The 16,848-nt window shown below is 44.9% G+C and overlaps 1 protein-coding gene across 11 annotated transcripts in view; it reads right to left on the bottom strand.

Moving 5' to 3' along the window:
- camkk1a (calcium/calmodulin-dependent protein kinase kinase 1, alpha a) overlaps nt 1–16,848 on the bottom strand; it is a 263,571-nt gene that overhangs the window by 50,092 nt on the left and 196,631 nt on the right. The window lies entirely within an intron of this gene.

Below are 16,848 nucleotides of genomic sequence, written 5' to 3'. Positions count from 1 at the left end.
TCCTAAACCTATGCCCTCTTGTTCTGGACTCCCACCACCCCAGGGAAAAGACCTTGTCTATTTATTCTATCCATGACTTTATAAACCTCTATAAGGTCATCCCACAGGCTCCAAAGCTCCAGGGAAAACAGCCCCAGCATATTCAACCTCTCCCTAATAGCTCAAACCCTCCACCACTGGCAAAATCCTTGTAAATCTTTTCTGAACCCTTTCAAGTTTTACAACATCCTTCCAATAGGAGAGAGACCAGAATTGCATACAATATTCCAGAAGTGGCCTAACCAATGTCCTGTACAGCCAAAACATGACCTTCCAACTCCTATACTCAATGCTCTGACCAATAAACACAAGCATACCAAATGCCTTCTTCACTATCCTATCCGCGACTCCACTTCCAAAGAACTATGAATCTGTACTCCAAGGTCTCTTCGTTCAGCAACACTCCCCTGGACCTACCATTATGTGTATAAATCTTGCCATGATTAGTCTTTCCAAAATGCAGCACCTCACATTTATCTAAATTAAACTCCATCTGCCACTCCTCAGCCCATCAAGTTCCTGTTGCACTCTAAGGAAACCTTCTTTGATGTCCACTACACCTCCAACTTTGGTGTCATCTGCGAACTTACTGCCTATACCTCCTATGTTCACATCCAATTCATTTATGTAAATGACAAAAAGCAGTGGACCCAGCACCGATCCTTGTGACACTCCACTGGTCACAGGCCTCCAGTCTGAAAAACAACCCTCCACCATCACCCTGTGTTTTCTGTCTTCCAGTCAGTTCTGTATCCAAATGGATAGTTCTCTCTGCATTTCACGTAATGTAATCTTTCTAACCAGTCTACCATGAGGAATCTTGTCGAACGCCTTACTGAAGTCCAGTCAGATCACGTCTACCGCTCTAACCTCATCAAAACTCTTCATTACTTCTTCAAAAAACTCAATCAAGTTTGTGAGACATGATTTGCCATGCACAATGCCACGTGGACTATCCCTAATCAGTCCTTGCCTTTCCAAATACATGTAAATCCTGTCCCTCAGGATTCCCTCTAACAATTTGCCCACCACCAATAATAGGCTCACCGGTCTATAGTTCTCTGGCTTTTCCTGACCACCTTTATTAAACAGTGGCACAACATTAGCCAACCTCCAGTTTTCCAGCACCTCACCTGTGACTATCGATGATACAAATATCTCAGCAAAGGGTCCAGCAGTCACCTTCCTAGCTTCCCACAGAGTACTAAGGTATACCTGATCAGGTCCTGGGGACTTATCCATCTTTGTATGTTTTAAGACATCCAACATAATATGAACATTTTTTTCAAAATGTCACCATCTATTTCCTCACATTCTATATTTCCACGTCCTTCTCCACCTGACTATATCTATGTTTTTTCTCCCTTCCTATAACTGCCATCCATCACACGCTCTAGGTCTTGTAAATTCCTCATTGCTTCTAACTGCCATTCTAACTGATCCATGCAATCTGATTGGATTCACAACCAAAGATACTTCCTGCAGACATAATCATCAGTAACATGGAAATTCTCTCTAATCTCCCACATCCAACAGGAAGAGCACATCACTCTGGTAAAGGCCATCTTTGCAACTTAACAATCTGCATACCCAGAAAATAGCATTGTCTTACTGCTCTAAAAATACTGTTCCAGGCTAACTTAGTACCAATGTTTTATATTTTTAAAATTTAATCAAGAGACAGATCTCAATAAAACATATAATCAAAAAAGAACCCATTGTACTCACTATTGTAGACTTATAGCAAGGTAACATTTAAAATCTATGCACTTATCTATTCCTGTGCTGACAGCTCTCCTACACAGGTTTCTCCAAGGACAGCTGTGAATTTTGCTGTTTGCTAATTTTTCTTAGACACACTCTGATGTCTAGAGATACTTGAACTCAAACAGCAAAGGCAGTAGTTGTGCAGATTCACTGCTGTGTCAGATAGCACTGTAATTTTCTTTCTCTGACCATGTGGTCTCGGCCTTATGTCTCTCTTCCTCCTTTTTAAAGTCGTGGTCCACATTGGCACCAAAGACATAGGTAGGAAGAGGGATGAGGATGTTAGGCAGGCTTTCAGGGAGCTAGGTTGGAAGCTCAGAGCTAGAACAAACAGAGTTGTTGTCTCTGGTTTGTTACCCGTGCCACGTGATAGAGAGTCGAGGAATAGGGAGAGAGAGCAGTTAAATGCGTGGCTACAGGGATGGTGCAGGAGGGAGGGATTCCGGTATCTGGATAACTGGGGTTCTTTCTGGGGAAGGTGGGACCTCTATAAACAGGATGGTCTACACCTGAACCTGAGGGGCACCAGTATCCTTGGGGGGAGGTTTGCTGGTGCTCTTTGGGGGGGTTTAAACTAACTCTGCCGGGGCATGGGAACCCGGACTGTAGCTTTAGGGTGCAGGACATGAAGTGTAGGGAGGTTAGGAACAAGGCATCGATCTCAAAGGAGGGTGCCTGTAAACAGGAAAGTGGCTTGAAGTGTGTATACTTCAATACGAAAAATATACGAAATAAGGTAGGTGAACTTGCAGCGTGGGTTGGTACCTGGGATTTCGATGTTGTGGCTATTACGGAGACATGAGTAGAACAGGGACAGGATTGGCTGTTGCAGGTTCCAGGGTTTAAATGTTTTAGTAGGGTCAGAGGTGGGGGTAAAAGAGGGGGAGGTGTGGCATTGCTTGTCAAAGATAGTATTACAGCGGTGGAAAGGACGATGGATGAAGACTCGCCATCTGAGGTAGTTTGGGCTGAGGTTAGAAATAGGAAAGGTGAGGTCACCCTGTTAGGAGTTTTCTACAGGCCTCCTAATAGTCCGAGAGACGTAGAAGAAAGGATTGCGAGGATGATTCGGGAGAAGAGTGAAAGTAATAGGGTGGTTGTTATGGGGGACTTTAACTTTCCAGATATTGACTGGGAAAGCTATAGCTCGAGTACGTTAGATGGGTTGGTGTTTGTCCAATGTGTGCAGGAGGGTCTCCTGACACAATATGTAGACAGGCCAACAAGAGGTGAGGCCATACTGGATTTGGTTCTGGGTAACGAACCAGGCCAGGTGTTAGAATTGGAGGTAGGTGAGCACTTTGGGGCCAGTGACCACAATTCGGTGACTTTTACTCTAGTGATGGAGAGGGATAAGTGTGCACTGCAGGGCAAGAGTTATAGCTGGGGGCAGGGAAATTATGATGCGGTGAAGCATGACTTAGGATGCGTGGCTTGGAAAAGTAGGCTTCAAGGGAAGGGCGCAATTAGTATGTGGAGCTTGTTCAAGGAGCAACTATTGAGTGTCCTTGATAAGTATGTACCTGTCAGGCAGGGAGGAAAGGGTCGTGTGAGGGAGCCGTGGTTTAATAAGGAATTGGAATCTCTTGTTAAAGGGAAGAGGGTGGCCTATGTAAAGATGAGGCGTGAAGGTTCAATTGGGGCTATTGAGAGTTATAAGGTAGCCAGGAAGGATCTGAGGGGAGAGCTAAGAGCAGCAAGGAGGGGACATGAAAAGTCCTTAGTTGGTAGGATTAGGGAAAACCCAAAGGCTTTCTATAGGTATGTCAGTAATAAAAGAATGACCAGGGTAGGAATAGGTCCAGTCAAGGATAGTAGTGGGATGTTGCGTGTGGAGGCTGAAGAGATTGGGGAGACATTGAATGAATACTTTTTGTCAGTATTCACTCAGGAACAGGACATTGTTGCCGATGTGAATATTGAGTCACGATTAATTAGAATGGATGGCTTTGAGGTATGTAGGGAAGAGGTGTTGGAAATTCTGGAAAGGGTGAAAATAGATAAGTCCCCTGGGCCTGATGGCATTTATCCTAGGATTCTCTGGGAAGCAAGGGAGGGGATTGCAGAGCCATTGGCCTTGACTTTTATGTCCTCGTTGTCTACAGGAATAGTGCCAGAAGACTGGAGGATAGCAAATATGGTTCCCTTGTTCAAGAAGGGGAGTAGGGATAACCCTAGTAACTGTAGGCCGGTGAGTCTCACTTCTGTTGTGGGCACAGTCTTGGAGAGAATTGTAAGGGATAGGATTTATGAACATCTGGATAGGAATAATGTGATCAAGGATCGTCAGCATGGTTTTGTGAAGGGCAGGTCATGCCTCACAAACCTTATTGAATTCTTTGAGAAGGTGACTAAGGAGGTGGACGAGGGTAAAGTGGTAAATGTGGTGTATGTGGATTTTAGTAAGGCGTTTGATAAGGTTCCCCATGGTAGGCTACTGCAAAAAATACAGAGGTATGGCATTGAGGGTGAGTTGGAGGTTTGGATTAGGAATTGGCTGGCTGGAAGAAGACAGAGGGTAGTAGTTGATGGTAAAGGTTCATCTTGGAGTGCCGTCACTAGCGGTGTTCCGCAAGGATCTGTTTTGGGACCATTGCTGTTTGTCATTTTTATAAATGACCTGGAGGAGGGGCTAGAAGGTTGGGTGAGCAAGTTTGCGGATGATACGAAAGTCGGTGGAGTTGTTGACAGTGAGGAAGGATGTGGCAGGTTACAGCGGGATATAGATAAGCTGCAGAGCTGGGCAGAAAGGTGGCAAATGGAATTCAATGTAGCTAAGTGTGAAGTGATTCACTTTGGTAAGAGTAACAAGAAGATGGGGTACTGGGCTATTGGTCGGATACTTGGTAGTGTGGATGAGCAGAGGGATCTTGGTGTCCATGTACACAGATCTTTGAAAGTTGCCACCCAGGTAAATAGTGCGGTGAAGAAGGCATATGGTGTACTGGGCTTTATTGGTAGAGGAATTGAGTTCCGGAGTCCTGAGGTCATGTTGCAGTTGTATAAGACTCTGATGCGGCCGCATCTGGAGTATTGTGTGCAGTTTTAGTCGCCATACTATAGGAAGGATGTGGAGGCACTGGAACGGGTGCAGAGGAGGTTTACCAGGATGTTGCCTGGTATGGTAGGAAGATTGTATGAGGAAAGGCTGAGGCACTTGGGGCTGTTTTCATTGGAGAAAAGAAGGTTTAGGGGTGACTTGATAGAGGTGTACAAGATGATTAGGGGTTTAGATAGGGTTGACCATGAGAACCTTTTTCCACGTATGGAGTCAGCTATTACGAGGGGGCATAGCTTTAAATTAAGGGGTGGTAGGTATAGGACAGATGTTAGGGGTAGATTCTTTACTCAGCGAGTCGTTAGTTCATGGAATGCCCTGCCAGTAGCAGTGATGGACTCTCCCCCTTTATGGGCATTTAAACGGGCATTGGATAGGCACATGGAGGATAGTGGGCTAGTGTAGGTCAGGTGGGCTTGGATCGGTGCAACATCGAGGGCCAAAGGGCCTGTACTGCGCTGTATTTTTCTATGTTTCTATAGTATCCTATGCAAGCCGGATCGGGAGTCTCGGATGGTGTGTTGCCTGCCCGGTGCCAGGGTGCGGGACATCTCCAACCGGCTTGAAAGGATATTGGAGCAGGAGGGGGAGGATCCAGTTGTCGTGGTCCATGTTGGGACTAACAACATAGGCAAAGCTAGAGTGGAGGACCTGTTTGGGGATTATCAAGTACTCGGAAGGAAATTGAAGTACAGGTCCTCAAGGGTCATAATCTCCGGATTACTGCCCGAGCCATGTGCCAATTGGCATCGGGATAAGAAAATTAGGGAAGTAAACACGTGGCTAAGGGATTGGTGTGGAAAAGAGGGATTCCATTTCATGGGGGGAACCGGGGGGATCTGTACCGTTGGGACGGTCTCCACCTGAACCGATCTAGTACCAACGTTCTAGCGAAGAGGATAAATAGGGTGGTCAGTAGGATTTTAAACTTCTGAGTTGGGGAGGAAGGGAAAGTGAAAGCGACAGGGAGCATGCAGTTAAATGGAAAGATAAGCAGGAGGATACATGTATGCAGGTGGATTTAACCTTGAGGCAGATTAGGAATGCAACAAAAAGGAAGGATAACTTAGGACATCTTATGACTTCCAATATCTCTAATGATAAGAATGTTAGCATTAAGGCACTTTACCTGAATGCTCGTAGCATTCGTAACAAAGTAGATGAACTAACGGCACAGATTATCGTGAATGATTATGATGTGGTAGGCATCACAGAGACATGGTTACAGGGGGTTCAGGACTGGCAGTTAAACATCCAAGGATCTACAACTTATCGAAAAGACAGGGAGGTGGGCAGAGGGGGTGGGGTGGCCTTGTTAGTTAAGAACAAAATTAAATCTATGGCACTGAATAACATAGGGTCGGATGATGTGGAATCTGTGTGGGTGGAATTGAGGAACCACAAAGGCAAAAAAACCATAATGGGAGTTATGTACAGACCTCCTAACAGTGGTCAGGACCAGAGGCGCAACATGTACCGGGAAATAGAGAAGGCATGTCAGAAAGGCAAGGTCACGGTGATCATGGGAGACTTCAATATGCAGGTGGACTGGGTAAATAATGTTGCCAATGGATCCAAAGAAAGGGAATCCTTGGAATGCTTACTGGATGGCTTTTTGGAACAGTTTGTCATGGAGCCCACAAGGGAGCAGGCTATTCTGGACCTAGTGCTATGTAATGAACCAGACTTTATAAAAGATCTTAAAGTAAGGGAACACTTAGGAAGCAGCGATCATAATATGGTAGAGTTCAGTCTGGAAAGAGAGAAGGCAAAATCGGATGTAATGGTGTTACAGTTAAACAAAGGTAATTATGAGGGCATGAGAGAGGAACTGACAAAAATCGACTAGAAGCAGAGCCTAGCAGGGAAGACAGTAGAGCAAAAATGGCAGGAGTTTGTGGGTATAATTGAGGACACTGTACAGAGGTTCATCCCCAAGAAAAGAAAGATTATCCAGGGAGGGATTAGACAGCCAAGGCTGACAAAGGAAGTCAGGAAATGTATCAAAGAAAAAGAGAGATCCTATAAAGTGGCCAAGAGCACTGGGAAATCAGAAGATTGGGAAGGCTACAAAAACAGAGGATAACAAAGAGAGAAATAAGGAAGGAGAGGATCAAAATGAAGGTAGGCTAGCCAGTAATATTAGAAATGATAGTAAAAGTTTCTTTCAGTACATAAGAAACAAACGACAAGCAAAAGGAGACAATGGGCCACTTCAAACTGATACTGGAAGGCCAGTGATGGGAGATAAGGAAATAGCTGGAGAACTTAATAAATGCCTTGCGTCAGTCTTCACAGTGGAAGACATGAGTAATATCCCAACAATTAAAGAGAGTAGGGGGCTGAGTTGAGTATGGTTGCCATTACAAAAGAGATAGTGCTAGAAAAGCTAAAAGGTCTTAAAATTGACAAATCTCCTGGCCCCGATGGGCTACACCCTAGAGTTGTTGTGTTCGCCGAGCTGGGAATATGTATTGCAGATGTTTCGTCCTCTGTCTAGGTGACATCCTCAGTGCTTGGGAGCCTCCTGTGAAGTGCTTCTGTAATCTTTCCTCCGGCATTTGTAGTGGTTTCAATCTGCCGCTTCTGGTTGTCAGTTCCAGCTGTCCGCTGCAGTGGTCGGTATATTGGGTACAGGTCGATGCGCTTATCGATTGAATCTGTGGATGAGTGCCATGCCTCTTGGAATTCCCTGACTGTTCTCTGTTTGGCTTGTCCTATAATAGTAGTGTTGTCCCAGTCAAATTCATGTTGCTTGTCATCTGCGTGTTTGCCTACCAAAGTTAGATAGTCGTATCGTTTCGTGGCTAGTTGGTGTTCAGCAGACAGGGGACGAAACATCTGGAACACAAATTCCCAGCTCGGCGAACAGAACCACAACAACGAGCACCCGAGCTACAAATCTTCTCACAAACTTTGTACATCCTAGAGTTCTGAGGGAGGTGGCTGAGGAAATAGCGGAGGTTTTGGTTGAGATCTTTCAAAAGTCACTGGAGTCAGGGAAAGTCCCGGATGATTGGAAGACCGCTGTTGTAACCCCCTTGTTCAAGAAAGGATCAAGACAAAAGATGGAAAATTATAGGCCAATTAGCCTAACCTCGTTTGTTGGTAAAATTCTAGAATCCATTGTTACGGATGAGGTTTCTAAATTCTTGGAAAAGCAGGGTCGGATTAGAACAAGTCAACATGGACTTAGTAAGGGGAGGTCGTGCCTGACAAACCTGTTAGAATTCTTTGAAGAGGTGACAAGTAGGTTAGACTAGGGGAACCCAGTGGATGTGGTCTATCTAGACTTCCAAAAGGCCTTTGATAAGGTGCCACACGAGAGGCTGCTGAGCAAGGTGAGGGCCCATGGTGTTCGAGGTGAGCTACTGGCATGGATTGAGGATTGGCTGTCTGACAGAAGGCAGAGAGTTGGGATAAAAGGTTCTTTTTCGGAATGGCAGCCGGTGACAAGCGGTGTCCCGCAGGGTTCAGTGTTGGGGGCGCAGCTGTTCACGTTATATATTAATGATCTGGATGAAGGGACTGGGGGCATTCTACCGAAGTTTGCCGATGATAAGAAGTTAGGTGGACAGGCAGGTAGTACTGAGGAAGTGGGGAGGCTGCAGAAGGATCTAGACAGTTTGGGAGAGTGGTCCAGGAAATGGCTGATGGAATTCAATGTGAGCAAATGCGAGATCTTGCACTTTTAAAAAAAGAATACAAGCATGGACTACTTTCTAAATGGTGAGAAAATTCGTAAAGCCAAAGTACAAAGGGATCTGGGAGTGCTAGTCGAGGATTCTCTAAAGGTAAACATGCAAGTTGAGTCCGTGATTAAGAAAGCGAATGCAATGTTGTCATTTATCTCAAGAGGGTTGGAATATAAAAGCAGTGTTGTGCTACTGAGACTTTATAAAGCTCTGGTTAGGCCCCATTTGGAATACTGTGTCCAGTTTTGGTCCCCACACCTCAGGAAGGACATACTGGCACTGGAACGTGTCCAGCGGAGATTCACATGGATGATCCCTGGAATGGTAGGCCTAACATATGAGGGACGGCTGAGGATCCTGGGATTGTATTTATTGGAGTTTAGAAGATTAAGGGGAGATCTAATAGAAACTTACAAGATAATACATGGCTTGGAAAGGGTGGATGCTAGGAAATTGTTTCCGTTAGGCGGGGAGACTAGGACTTGTGGACACAGCCTTATAATTAGAGGGGGGGTCAATTCAGAACAGAAATGCGGAGACATTTCTTCAGCCAGAGAGTGGTGGGCCTGTGGAATTCATTGCCGCGGAGTGCAGTGGAAGCTGGGACGCTAAATGTCTTCAAGGCAGAGATTGATAAATTCTTGATGTCACAAGGAATTAAGGGCTACGGGGAGAATGCGGGTAAGTGGAGTTGAAATGCCCATCAGCCATGATTAAATGGCGGAGTGGACTCGATAGGCCGAATGGCCTTACTTCCACTCCTATGTCTTATGGTCTTATAGCTCTTACAGCCACAACTTTTTCCTGTCCTCCATCTTGGATTACCCAGAATCCTTTTATTTAACTGAGCAAATTGATTGAGTTGTGGTTGGTAAGTGTCTGGCTGCAGATGGACTTCATCCTAAGGCAATAAAAGATGTGGTAGGTGCAGTGATGTTAACTTTCCATTAGACACTGGATAGATACAATTAGAGTTAATGAAAGCAAATATAACCCCTATATCAAGAAGGGATGAAAGCAGACCACAGGCAACTATAGTCAGTTTGTTTAAAGTCTGCTGTGGAGAAGGTGTTCGAATCAGTCATTGCTCATCATATAAGTGGGCACTTGGCAAAATTCATGGGTATCAGGAAGACTCAGATTTTTTTAGATAGGGAAGTCCTATTTCAGCAATTTACTGGAATTCTCTGAAGGAGTAACTGTGGATAAATGGAGTCCATTGACAAGGTTCCACATAAAAACTTATTGTGCAAAGTGAGAGCTTTGAGGGTAACATACCAGAATGGATAGAAGACTGGCTGGTTGGCTGGCAGAAAACAGACAGTACACTGTTCAAATTAGAAGTATGCAACAACTGGGATCCTGCAGGCGTGTTGTGCTGGGTCATTAACATTTTACATTTATTATCAATGACTTGAATAATGGGATTGAAGGCATAAATTTGCAAGTGAAATGATATTAGGAAGGAAGGTATGTTGTAAAGGTAACATAACAAATTGTATGCTGATACAGACAGGTTAAATGAATGGGTAAAAATCTGGCAGATAGAACATTATGTGGGAAATTGTGAAAATGGTTCCACTAGGAACAGTTTGTGGGACCACGAACTACAATTTGTAAAATAGGCTCCGTGGTGTGCCATATACATTGGAAATTTCCTTGAGGTACAGATGAGGTGGTTCTCCCTATCATCTACCTTTGGAAAATTGTCAGGATCTTGGTTTCAGCCAAATGTGTGGTGTAACTCCAGAGGAGATTAGTGACAATAATATCAGTCGAATGTATTTGCCAGTCAGACTGGTCAATCATGCCTGATGAAACTAGACTCACACGAAAACAGGATTTAGGAACACCTTTATAAATGGGAAATTCATGAAGCTCAGCGTTTCTGATTTACCAACTGAAATAACTCCACAGAGGCCAGTACCCTGTCATTAAGTGGAAAGTCCTTGACATTGATCCTGTTCCCTCAAAGCTAGCTCTCAGAGTGAACCATGATGGCTGACACTCCTGTTCGTATCTGTAAGCCAGGGTTCCCTGTTTGGACCAGATTAACAGTCCCAATCAGGGAATTGATATTCTATGAGGCCCATCTTGCTGAGCTTGTTAGAATCACTACATCCACCAGGCCTCATGCATGGAGTGAAATTACATGAATGCTACTGCTGTCCACGGTGCTCTGTTATTGTCCAAGTGAGTGCACTGCATCAATCTCACACTCCTGCTTCTTGAGTCTGCCTGTCTCATTAAGACATCGCCCGCATTCTCTGTGTGGTCCTGCACTGCACTCTGCAATCAGTTATTAATTTGTTTTTAATAATGCTTCCATTTGTGGAAGCTTTGGCTCAGAAACCTTCAGCGTGGGGTCCAAACTTATAAAGTTAGCCTAAGAAAATCAGCAAGGATGGAGAACGCAGACAGAGCCATTAACAGCTGCTAATGTCTCATTTTCCAATGACTCATTATTGTGTAAAATATAGCTAAGTATTTCCTTTTAACTGATGGGAAAACTGCTATTGTCTGACTATGTGCATCATACTCATCAATCACTGAGAGAGATCAGCAATGAAAGCAATTCCTTTTCTTCATGGAATGTGGGCGTCACTGGCAAGACCAGTTTTGTTGCCCTTGAACTGAATGGCTGATAAAAGTTTACCACACTGATGCTGGTATGGAGTCACATGTAGGTCAGACAAGGTTACCTTCTCTTTCATACATCAGGAAATCAGATAAATTTGATTTTGGGAGTATATCTTGAATTCACAATTCTGAATACTCTCCTGGCCACCCAAAGCCAAGTCATCTCAGTGCTCTTTGACCTATATACCATCCCAGTTCAGCAACACTTCAAATGCAAAGTTCTCCTTCCAGTGTTCATTTCTCACCTTGCCCTCCACAGTGTTGTCACTTCATCCAGCCCACCAACCCACCAAATGGTTTTCCACCAAAGCTAATCTATTACATGTTACTAATTTGAATTGCTCCACATTTGTTGGCCAGGCTATCTATGCCTTAAACTTTTAAATTTCCTTCTAATATTACTCCTGGGAAGTGCAAAGACATTTTGCCATATTAAATATGCCACTTAAATGCAAATTAATATTAAGAAAGAATAATCTGATCAAATAGATTAGATTACTTACAGTGTGGAAACAGGCCCTTCGGCCCAACAAGTCCACACCACCCCACCGAAGTGCAACCCACCCATACCCCTACATTTACCCCTTACCTAACACTACAGGCAATTTAGCATGGCCAATGGCCAATTCACCTGACCTGCACATCTTTGGACTGTGGGAGGAAACCGGAGCAAACCCGCGCAGACACGGGGAGGACGTGCAAACTCCACACAGTTAGTCGCCTGAGGCGGGAAATGAACCCAGGTATCTGGCGCTGTGAGGCAGCAGTGCTAACCACTGTGCCACCGTGCTGCCCAAGAATAATCTTTGTGTAATACAACTGGAGATCATTATGTTCCCATTTCAAAAAACAAAAGCATCCAATGTATCTTTAGTGCCTTTAATGTAATTAAATGAGCCAAGGTGTTTCACAGAAGCATTATATAAACAAAATATGTCACTGAGGGACATAATGGGATATTAAGTCGGATGACAAAATGTTTGGTCAATGAGATATGTTTTAAATATTGTCTTAAGATAAAAAGAGAAATTGAGAGGTATCGAGATGTAGGGGGTGGATTTCAGAGTGTGAGGATGAGGTTCTTGAAGGCATGGCCTCCAATATTAAAATCAGAGATGATCAAGAGAACCAGAGTTACAGAAGCTCAGATATTCTGGCAAGTTATAGAATTGGATGATTTTGCAGAGACAGGGAGGGTTGGAGGTGTTGGAAGAATTTATGGAAATAGGGAACACTGGAGGAGGTTACAGAGATAGTGAGGGGAGAGAACACAAACAACCTGCAAACTTCATACAAAAATTCAAAGTTCACTTATTACACACTTGCAATGTTTTCTTTTCTAAATGGCAGGTGATGATGTACTCGCAATGTCACTGGGCCAAGCCAATGCTCTGAGGACATGGGATCAAATTCCACCATGAAAGCGATAGAGTCATAGAGTCATAGAGATATACAGCACAGAAACAGACCTTTTGGCCCAACTGGTCCATGCCGACCAGATATCCCAACCCAATCTAGTGCCACTTGCCAGCACCCAGCCCATATCCCTCCAAACCCTTCCTATTTATATACCCATCCAAATGCCTTTTAAATGTTGCAATTGTACCAGCCTCCACCACTTCATTCCATACATGTACCACCCTCTGAGTGAAAAAAGTTGCCTCTTAGGTCTCTTTTATATCTTTCCCCTCTCACCCTAAACCTATGTCCTCTAGTTCTAGACTCCCTCACCCCAGGGAAAAGACTTTGTCTATTTATCCTATCCATGCCCCTCATGATTTTATAAACCCCTCAGCCTCCGACACCCCAGAGAAAACAGCCCTAGCCTATTTAATCTCTCCCTATAGCTCAAATCCAATAACATCCTTGTAAATCTTTTCTGAACCCTTTCAAGTTTCACAACATCTTTCCGATAGAAAAGAGACCAGCATTGCACGCAATATTCCAACAGTGGCCTAACCAATGACCTGTACAGCCACAACATGACCTCCCAATTCCTGTACTCAATACACTGACCAGTAAGGGAAAGCATACCAAACGCCTTCTTCACTATCCTATCGACCCACGACTCTACTTTCAAGGAGCTATGAACTTGCACTCCAAGGTCTCTTTGTTCAGCAACACTCCCAAGGACCTTACCATTAAGTGTATAAGTCCTGCTAAGATTTGCTTTCCCAAAATGGATACAGAACTGGTTCAAAGGTAGAAGACAGAGGGTGGTGATGGAGGGTTGTTTTTCAGACTGGAGGCCTGTGACCAGTGGAGTGCCACAAGGATTGGTGCTGGGTCCACTACTTTTCACCATTTATATAAATGATTTGGATGTGAGCATAAGAGGTATAGTTAGTAAGTTTACTGATGACACCAAAATTGGAGGTACAGTGGACAGCGAAGAAGGTTATCTCAGATTACAACAGGATCTTGATCAGATGGGCCAATGGGTTGAGAAGTGGTAGATGAAGTTTAAGTAAGACAAATGTGAGGTGCTGCATTTTTGGAAAGTTGGTGCAACTTAAATTCAATTAACAAATCTGGAATTTTGGAGAGGCAGTGGCCTAGTGGTTTATCACTGGACTATTGATCAAGAAGCACAGCTAATGTTGCAGTGACATGAGTTCAAATCCCGCCACAGCAGACAGTACAATTTGAATTCCATTAAAAAAATGTACTACTGATGATCATAAAACCATTGTCAATTGTCGGAAAAACCCACCTGGTTCACTAATGCCCTTCAGGGAAGGTAACCTGCCATCCTCATTTGGCTGACATGTAACCCCAGACTCACAACAATTTGGTTGACTCTTAACTAGCCACTTAGTTGTTCCAATTGCTATGAAGTCTCAATAAAGAAATGAAAATGGACAGGCCACCTGGCATCGATCTAGGCACCAGAAAAGACAATGCAGAAACAGCCCTGTCAACTCTGCAAAGTCCTCCTTACTAACAACTAGAAGCTAGTGCCAAAAGTGGGAGAACTGTCTCACAGTCGAGACAAGCAACAACCTGATGCTGTCACATTCACGGAATCATACCTTATAGGTAATGTCCCAGATACAGCCATCACCATCCCTGGACATGTCCTGTCCCAGCAGCAGGACAGACCCAGTACAGGTGCTGGCACAGTGACATACAGTCAGGAGAGAATTTCCCTGGGAGTCCTCAACATTAACTCCGCACCCCATGACGTTCATGGCTTCAGATTAAACATGAGCAAGGAAACCTTCTGCTGATTCTGTCTTCCCTCAACTGATGAATCAGTATTTGATGAACAACACTTGGAGGAAGCATTGAGGGTAGCAAGGCGCAGAATGTACTCTGGGTGGGGGCTTCCGATGTCCACTACCAAGAGTGGTTCAAACGCAGTATTACTGATTGAGTTGGTCAGATCCAAAAGGACATAGCTGCTAGACTGGGTCTTCAGCAGGTGGTGAGGGAACCAACAAAAGGGAAAATTTACTTGACCACATCCTCACCAGTCTGCCTGCCACAGATATCTCTATCATTGGAATGTAGGTAAGAGGGAAAAACCACAGTCCTTGTGGAGATGAAGTCCTACCTTCACAGTGAGAATACCCTCCATTGTGTTGTGTGGCACTCTCACCTTGCTAAATGGGACAGACTTTGAACAGATCTAGCAACTCAAGTCTGGGGATCCATGAAGCACTATGGGCCATCAACAGTAGCTAAACTGTATTCCAACACAATCTGTAACTTTATGGCCTGGCATATCCCCCACTATGCCATTGCCATCAAGCCAGGAGACCAACGATAGTTCAATGGGGAGTGCAGGTGGGCACAGCCGGAGGAGGGCCAGGCATACCTAAAAACAAGGTGTCAACCTGGTGAAAGGATGAAGCAGAACTACTTGCATGCCCAACAGCCTAAATAACAAGTGATAGAGCTAAGCGAACCCACAAGCAGTGGATCAGATCTAAGTTGTGCAGCGTTACCACATCCAGTCATGAATGGTGGTGGATAATTAAACATTTCACAGGAGGAGGAGCTCCACAAATAGTCCTGAGTATCACAGCAAAAGATAATATTCATCACAGTCTTCAGCCAGATGTGGCAAGTGGATAATCCATCTCGGCCTTCTCCAAAAGTCCCCTATCTGAGATGCTAGTTTTCAGCTAATTTGATTGAGGACATTTCCCTAATAATGATGAAGGGTGGGAAACTGCCATGTTATGACTGCAGGACAGAAGGCCACAAGAGTGTTGCACAAGGATAAAAAGCACGTTCAGCACGGATGTCATTAAATATGTCAAATAGAGTTTCTGACAGCGTAGAGAAATTGAGGGATTCATCGAAACTGCTGTCAAGCTGGGCTTTCCTGTTATTGAGGATAAGGATATTTGTGGAGCCTCCTTCATCTGTTAGTAGTTTAATTGCCCTCCAACATTAATTGCTGGATTCTTTATTCTTTCATGGGATTTGGACTTCACTGGACATGCCAGTATTTATTGCCCATCCCTAACTGCCCAGAGGGCAGTTAAGAGTCAACCTTATTGCATTCACTGACATTGAATCCCCCATCCAGAGTACGTTCTGCACCTAGCGTTTCCTCCAAGTATTGTTCAACATGGAAGAGCAGTGATTCATCGGCTGAGAGAGGATGGTGTGTGCTAAGTAGCAGGAGATTTCCCTGCCCATATTTGATATCATGCTTTGAGACATCATGGAGTCTGGAGTCAACGTTGAGGATTCCTGGAGCAACTCCCTCCCGAATTGTATGCCACTGTGATGCCACCTCTGCTGGGTCTGTCCTGTCAGTGGGACAGGGCATATCTAGGAATGGTGATGGTGGTGACTGGGACATTGGCTTTAAGGGATGATTCCATGAGTATGATTGTGTCAGGCTGTTGCTTGACACGTCTGTGAGACGACGCTCTCTATTTGGCACTAGCTCCCAGATGTTAGGCTGGAGGACTTTGCAGGGTCAACATAGTTGTTTTATACTGTTGTTTCTGAGTTATTTATGACTCATTACTATTTCCCTCCCTACCCCCTTTCCACCTTCCGCAAAGACCGTTCCCTCCGTGACTACCTGGTCAGGTCCATGCCCCCCTACAACCCACCCTCCCGTCCTGGCACCTTCCCCTGCCACCGAAGGAATTACAAAACCTGTGCCCACACCTCCTCCCTCACCTCCATCCAAGGCCCTAAAGGAGCCTTCCACATCCAAAGTTTTACCTGCACATCCACTAATATCATTTATTGTATCCGTTGCTCCCGATGCGGTCTCCTCCACATTGGGGAGACTGGACGCCTCCCAGCAGAGCGCTTTAGGGAACATCTCCAGGACACCCGCACCAATCAACCACACCGCCCCATGGCCCAACATTTCAACTCCCCCCCCCACCCCCCACTCAGCCGAGGTGGGCCTCCTTCACCACCCGACGCCTGGAGGAAGAACGCCTCATCTTCCGCCTCGAAACACTTCAACCCCAGGGCATCAATGTGGACTTCACCAGTTTCCTCATTTCTCCTTCCCCCCACGTCACCCCAGTTCCAAACTTCCAGCTCAGCACCGTCCCCATGACCTGTCCTACCTGCCTATCTTCTTTTCCACCTATCCACTCCATCCTCCTCTCTGACCTATCACCTTTATCCTACCCCCATCCACCCACTGTACTCTTTGCTACCTTC

Source organism: Chiloscyllium punctatum, chromosome 19, assembly GCF_047496795.1.
Source record: "Chiloscyllium punctatum isolate Juve2018m chromosome 19, sChiPun1.3, whole genome shotgun sequence".
Classification (NCBI taxonomy): Eukaryota; Metazoa; Chordata; class Chondrichthyes; order Orectolobiformes; family Hemiscylliidae; genus Chiloscyllium; species Chiloscyllium punctatum.
The sequence above is the reverse complement of the archived record's forward strand: the minus strand, read 5'-3'. Positions and strand labels throughout refer to the sequence as shown.